The sequence below is a fragment of the Triticum urartu genome, chromosome 4A, assembly GCF_056163025.1.
Source record: "Triticum urartu cultivar PI428250 chromosome 4A, HENAU_Tu73, whole genome shotgun sequence".
Lineage (NCBI taxonomy): Eukaryota > Viridiplantae > Streptophyta > Magnoliopsida > Poales > Poaceae > Triticum > Triticum urartu.
Window position 1 is genome coordinate 59,453,781 of NC_141876.1, and position 7,808 is coordinate 59,461,588.

Genomic DNA, 7,808 nt, shown 5'->3' on the forward strand with positions numbered 1-7,808 from the left:
AAATATGCCCTAGAGGCAATAATAAAGTTATTATTATTATATTTCCTTATTCATAATAAAGCTTTATTATTCATGCTAGAATTGTGTTGATCGGAAACTTAAATACATGTGTGGATACATAAACAAAATACCGTGTCCCTAGTGCGAGCCTCTACTAGACTAGCTCGTTGATCAAAGATGGTTAAGGTTTCCTAGCCATAGACACGTGTTGTCAATTGATAATGGAATCACATCATTAGGAGAATGATGTGATGGACAAGACCCATCCGTTTGCTTAGCATATGATCGTTCAGTTTATTGCTATTGCTTTCTTAATGTCAAATACATATTCCTTCGAATATGAGATCATGCAACTCCCGGATACCAGAGGAATACCTTGTGTGCTATCAAACATCACACCATAATTGGGTGATCATAAAGATGCTCTATAGGTATCTCCGAAGGAGTCTGTTTTGTAGGCATAGATCGAGATTAGGATTTGCCACTCCGTGTATCAGAGAGGTATCTCTGGGCCCTCTCAGTAATACACATCACAAGAAGCTTGCAAGAAAAATGACTAAGTAGTTAGTTACGAGATGATGTATTACGAAACAAGTAAAAAGACTTGCCGGTAACGAGATTGAACTAGGTATGAAGATACCGACGACCGAATCTCGGGCAAGTAACATACCAACAGACAAAGGTAATTACGTATTTTGTCATAAGGTTTGATCGATAAAGATCTTCGTAGAATATGTAGAAACCAATATGGGCATCCAAGTTCCGCTATTGGTTATTGACTGGAGAGGCTCCTCTGTCATGTCTACGCCATTCTCAAACCCGTAGGGTCCGCACGCTTAACATTCATTGATGATATAGTATTATATGAGTTATGTGATTTGGTGACAGAATGTTGTTTGGAGTCCTGGATGATATCACAGACATGACGAGGAGCTCCAGAATGGTCCGGAGGTAAATATTGATATATAGGACGATGCTATTTGGTCATCGGAAAGGTTTTGAGAAATACCGGGTATGCATTGGGTCATCGAAATGGGTTTTGGGAAATCCACGGTGAGTATATGGGCCTAATGGGCCAAGGGGAGCCACACACCAGCCCACAAGTGGCTGGCGCGCCCTCTCCCTGGCCGCCGACCTTAGGGAAGGAAAGGGGGAGTTGCCTCAAAGAAAAGGAAAGGGGGGAGGACTAGCCCCTCCCACCTTCCCCTCCTAATGAGAGAAAGGAAAGGGGGGTCGCCACCCTCCCCTACCATTCCCCACACGCCTAAGAAAGGCAAGGGGGTCGCGGCTAGGGCAAGGCCCAAGGTGGCAACCGGTCCCTTGGTGGAGCCCTAGGCTGCCTTCCCTCCTCCCCACAACCTATATATATGAGAGGGAGAGAGCACCACACAACCAACAACAATCTCTTAGCCGTGTGCGGCGCCCCTCTCCACAGTTTAGTCCTCCGTCAGTTTTTCCGCAGTGCACGATGAAGCCCTGCGGGAACAAGTTCACCATCACCATCACCATGCCGTCGTGCTTCTGGAACTCATCTAGTACTTCGCTCGTCTTGTTGGATCAAGAAGGCGAGGACGTCATTGAGCTGAACATGTGCTGAACGTGGAGGTGCCGTACATTTGGTACTTGATCCATTGGATCGCGAAGGTGTTCGACTACATCAACCGTGTTGTTAAACACTTCCGCTTTATGATCTACGAGGGTACGTAGACATACTCTCTCCTCTCGTTTCTATGCATCTCCATGGATAGATCTTGCGTGTGCATAGAAATTTTTTGTTTTCCATGCAACGTTCCCCAATAGTAGCTCACTTCAAGTGACAACCACCACGACAAGATGAATGTTTAAAATAGATTTTATTCCTTTAAATTGAGGCCAGTTGATCAGGATGAGCGCATGGTCAGTGTTGCAATACTATGGTTCAACCCAAGCCATGCTATGAATTTATAATTGCTATAGAAGGAATTTTAGTCCTTTGAGGCCCTGTTTGTTTGGCTTGGGTTGTGAGTTTATAACTTTTATAACTACTACAAAAGGAATTTTGGGGCTTCCATTCTCCCAATGGCTTATGTTAAGGATCCATCACATATATGTTTAAGTACACATGATCTCCATTTTCACTTCAGTATATGTGCTCTTTTTGTATATGTATCAACTCTCCACCTTTTGTACTTCATCCCAGATGAGTTTGATTTTTCTACATTGTATCGCTGAATTACTTAGTACCATATATGCACCCTGTTGTGGTATTCAGGTCTCCTATCATTAGAAGGTAGCCGCACTTTATCTTGACCAATGTCCTTCAACCTCTCTGGTAATTCACTGTTTAGTGTGCCCGCCATCTCTTTCTGTTAATGTCTAGTATTCTTATACTATTTTTCGGACGGATGGTCATTGTTACTTTTATGTAGACATAATTTTTTTTAAGAAACCAAATGCTTGTTATGTTATGTTTAGTCCCTCCTCTGATTTGTGCATGAAACTAGGTGCATGTTATTATGATATGTATTATTTTGAATAATAATCTAAATAGGTCCAAGCAAACAGTAGAGCAATTAACTGTCTGTGCATAGTATTGAACCATAAAAGGTTAGTGTTTAGTAGGTTTTGTCTACCAGGCGGGAACTGTAGGAGAATTAGAATGAATACCGTATGCAAAAATACTACTCCCTATGTAACTATGCAATCTAATTGCCTATCAACAAATAACCAAAAAAGATTAGGATAGTTTACATTGTTTACTTTAGAAAGGAGGAAAATTGTAAAAAAATGTAGTATGAAGTATTATGACATTTTCAAATTGCTAGGTATTGTGTCAGTGGGGAGGCACTAACGACGAGGTGAGCCATTATCGAGGAGACACCATGGACACCCCCTAGAAACCACCGCAGGGGAGGAATGTGGGGTACACATCTCCATGGGAATGAGCCGAGCAGCAGTGGACGCAATTGTCCCTGGTGGGAAGCCAGCCATCCGCGAGCGTGATGGAGCCACACCGCTCATGGGAAATAATATGACAGTGGCAGCGGCTGTCAGCAGACATGTATCTTCTCCTAAGGCTGTGGTGGTCAGCTTGGTTTGGCTTGTGTCGAGAGGAAGGGGAAAGATATAGGAGAAGGACTAGAGGCTATTTTTAACGACTATGGGGAATGCGACGTGTCAATCATTTCAAGGGCATGGTAGTGTTGCTCAATATCGGTTGGTATTGAGATTCATTTCCACAACTCAATTCAGAGGCCATCAAAACAGTCGTATTCAGGAGGCTCAATACCAATTCCGAAATCTGAGCCTCGAAACAAGCATCCAAATGGGGCCTTAGGCTGTTATTTTTATGTGTGATTTCAATCCTTGGGTAAGTGCCTTTGTATGGCTAGAACCATCATCTCGCATACAATGCTAAAACAGGAAAACGAGAAGACTTTAGTATTTTTGTTGTATAACATTGAAAAATTGTTTTGAGAAACCACTGAATTTGTCATGTTTTTGAGGTGGGAGTTTCAAATGCTGCAAGCCATCCGAATTTGGTGAAAGAAAACTAAAGAGGAATTGGAGCAGGGTGATAACATAGCAAAGCGACATGACGAACAAAGTGTTGAATCCAAGAGGCTAGTTTCATTTGTTGTCCCGTGGCAATGCATGGGTGTTTAATTATTAACATACTAGTGGGTTCTCTATCCACACTTGTCATATTCATAATTCAGGCTGCATCCCACCAATATTCAGTTAGCCATGATGACATGGTGGAAATCACAAAAGAATAGTATGTCCTGCTCGAAAACAATCTCCATTACCAGATACATCACTACAAATGCAGGGAATGGTGAATCAAAATAGCAGGCCGATGGTGCCACAAGAATTAAATCAAGTTCAAATGTTGTATACAAAAACATGAACAAAACCCTTTACCGATTATATAATATCACTTCCACCAAGGTGGTTGGCAGTCCTCATCACTATGTGGCCTAGATGCCCGGTGACGTATCACTTTTGTCCAGATTCTGCCCGGGCCCTTGCTCGGGCCTGGTAAACTCTTCTTTCATTTGTCGCTCAGAAAGTACCAGCAGATTGTGCTTTGTAGAGACCCCGGAAGAACACCATCCACGAGGGGAATGCAAGGTGTTGACTTGCCAGTCTTCATGTCAAAGACCATGCCCTGATCCCTACCCCTCCCACCAATCCAATACACACAATTAGCCTTGAGTCCCGGAACGCCTTCTGCGTATATTGACACTGAATTGTTCCTCCCAATAAACACCGAGTATCCCCTTAAGTCGTACACAATGTCCCAACATGGTCGGCGGTGGGGGTCATACCTCAGAACAAATATTTCATCATGTTCTATACGACATCGACCCCCTTCTTGCAACTGCAAAGTGACTGTGCATGATGCATTCCTCCAGATTTGGTACAGGTTACCATCGCAGAACACGAGGTTCTTGACACTAGTGAAAGTTGAGATTGTGTTGTATGGCGGTGCAAAACTAGTGGCGGCGTCGAACGATAGTTTGCTTCCCCTAGATGACAACAATGCCTTAATGGTGGCCGGCGCATTTAGATCCGGTCTTGTCCCATGCATCTGGATGATTTTCCTATTATGCACTGCAGGATATATTGATGTTTCGCCCTCGAGGATGATAGGTTCCCGGCGGCGGCGCTGCGGAAGGAAGAGCACATGGACGTCTCCAAACCGAGTGAGGCAGTAGACCCTACCATTTTCGTGGTAGAGGAGGTCGACGAACTGATCTCCAACAGTGAGGTGGATGGGGTCAAGGACGGACCACCTCCTGGCCCCTACGGTGATGTAGGCAACCCTATCGATGTCACATATCACAGCGGCCACGAAGTCGTCAGTGGCAGGGTTGGGAGCGAAGACGATCTTGGAGACGAGGCGACTGTCATAGACAAGCGGGGGTAGGAGGATCTCGGCGGCCGTGATGGGGTGGAAGAGGCTGAGTAGGCTACGGACGTCATCGATGTGAATGGAGAGGGCGAGCCATCCGCTACAGCAGCCGAGACAGGTCCTGACCGATGGGATGGTGGTGAGATTGAAGGAGCGGCGCGTGGCGGGGCAGAGCTGGCCCGAAGGGATGGCTTTGAGCTCGAAGGAGCGACGCGCGAGGATTGAGGTTGCGGTGGTACGACGCTTGATGGCAGCGGCGGTGCAGCGCTTGGCAGGGTCGTCGCTGTGGTTGATAAGCAGTGATGGCGATGGCGGCACAAGCGTGTGATGCCATGTCGGGCAGGCACCCCGCGCACTCACGTAGCACTTGAGGTCATCAAGGCCGTCGGCGATGCGGCAGACAAGCTCCGGTGGCAGGTCCTTGCAGGTCGGGCATGGTGGCATGGTGGGGCTAGGATTTCGGCGAGGTTGAAAAATTTCTAAATAAATAACGAGGGGCTCTCGCTCACGCAAACAAAGAAAGAAAGAGAGAAGATGTGTGCCCTGGCTTACAATGGACACCTTTTAAAGCGTTCGACTGAGCCAGAGAAACGTGCATGCAAAAAACTGCTTCGAGAAATTGCGGTAATAGCTCTATTTTCTACTTTTTTTGGTAAGTCATGATTTGCTTCCACCAAATCAATATAAATTTAATTAATGGTTCCTAAAATAATTAAATTTTGTTTTCCTTGGTAAGTCGTGATTGCTTCCTGTTTTCTCTATTACTTTTGGTAAATTGTGATTGCCTGAAATAGACATATACTCCCAAAGTCCCAAATTAGTTGACTCAGATTTGTGTAAATACAGATGTATCTAGACACGTTTTAGTGTTTGATACATCTGTTGGGGATATAACTATTGAGTATAAACCGCCCAGGAGGGGCCGGGTTATACTCATAGTGGTTTACTCTTATTAAAGCCCATGAAGACAAGGAATATGGTGCTTCACGGTGGGGATTAACAAGAAGGACCAAAGCCTAAAGGCGGATTTCTGTCGTTCTTTTACATGAGTTTCTGATTACCTTGGTAATCCGGCTATCAAGCCCATATTATAAGAGCACAGCTCTGTTACCTCGGTAATCCGGCTATCAAGCCCATGTTATAAGAGCACAGCTCTGTTACCTTGGTAATCCGGCTATCAAGCCAATATCACAAGATCACTTGGGGGCTTGATCGTATTTGAACCATAGCTACACCTCTTGATCGGGGTAAGACCACCAGGGAAATCACTTGGGGACTTGGTCGTATTCGAACCATAGCTACACCTCTTGATAGGCATAAGGCCACCAGGGAAATCACTTGAGGGCTTGGTCGTATTCAAACCACAGCTACACCTCTTGATAGGCATAAGGCCACCAGGGAAATCACTTGGGGGCTTGGTCATATTCGAACCATACCTACACCTCTTGATAGATATAAGGCCACCAGGGAAATCACTTGGGGGCTTTGTTTACCCTCTTGATCGTTGTAACACCACAATTATGACTACTTCATACTTTTTTGATTTTTTTCTTTAGTTTATAATGCTTTATGAGTGTAATTTATTTATGCTATTTAAACTTGGTCTAGGCCCATTCATAAACCGGCAATAGCTAAGGAATATCAATATTCAAATTATGGGTTATCACCCTTATTATACTACCTTGTTGATCCAGCAGTGTGATAAAATATCACAGGTATGATATCTTTCATATTTGGTTACTCTTAAGTACAGCCTTGGTTATAAACCCAGGTTATATGTCGGGCATTATGACCCGTCCGGCAGTAAACCGCCAGGACACTTTACACTTGTTTTATGTAGAAACAGGTTGAATAAAGCGGCTAAAGGTCATAAGCAGACATAGCATAATCATGACGGATTAATAGTGTCATGCAAAGTGAATATGCACGTTGGCATAAGAAGACCAAGTATTTAAACTAGCCTATTACAAGGCGCTTTGATGCCCCAAAGGATAATTGTTTTCATCAAGTATTGCAGTATGCAAAAGGTTAAATCGTCCTCCGGATCATGACTCTTCGCCGGGCTGCCTTGACGGATGTGGATCATCTTGCACCGGTTCATCCTCCTTCTCTCCACCCAATGGCTGGAAGTCAATGGTTGCCCAGTCAATTCTAGTTAGAGCCTTGAATACAGCTTCATCGCTTATAAGAGTGGAGGGGTCAACATCAGGGGCGTAGGTATGCTTACGGATTGGTGGGATAAGATTTTCCACGTCATGAGTTGGCGCATTAACCTGTTTGTTGTCAGCGTCATAAATCGACTGGTAATGAGAAAGATCTGTCTCTTCAGCCAATTTGCTCGCTAATGGGCACAGTTCCTTCGTCAAAGCTCGGAGATCATCATTGTTAAAATCTGACCCGTCCTCCTACAACAGCCGGGTCAAGATCTGGTATCCATGCTTTAGCCCGGATTAGGGCAGTTAGAGCACCTGCCCTTGCAGATGATCTTTTTAACTCCTCAAACCGGGCAAGTTGCATTGACAGCTCTCCAATGTGTCCTTGATCAAGGTTGGGGCGGTTTGTTATGAGAGGCAGTACAAATGATCCGTTGTGTGCCGGAATATAATTGCTCTATAAGAGTATAGGCAGCCTTCAATTTCTTCTGCATATTAGAGCCCAGATGGGTAATGCGAGATCCTACATCATTAAACACGTCGATAAACTGACAGTTCATAGGATAATACATGTTAACAGCTGATAATAAGGGTACTTACCAAACACAGCAGTGGGCATGGCATGGATTTCCCACTTCAAGCCAGTCAATTCTTCTGCTACCGGATTAAGAGTTGTTTCAGCATCCTCCACCCGCTTTAGCAGAGTTGCTTTTTCAGCGTCCCACCCTGCCCATTCACTTTTAAAGCTTTCCTTCAGT

The 7,808-nt window shown here is 44.6% G+C and overlaps 1 pseudogene; it reads right to left on the bottom strand.

Moving 5' to 3' along the window:
- Window positions 1-3,978: 3,978 nt before the first annotated feature.
- On the bottom strand, window positions 3,979-5,341 carry LOC125554595 (uncharacterized; annotated as a pseudogene).
- Between the last annotated feature and the right edge of the window lie 2,467 nt (window positions 5,342-7,808).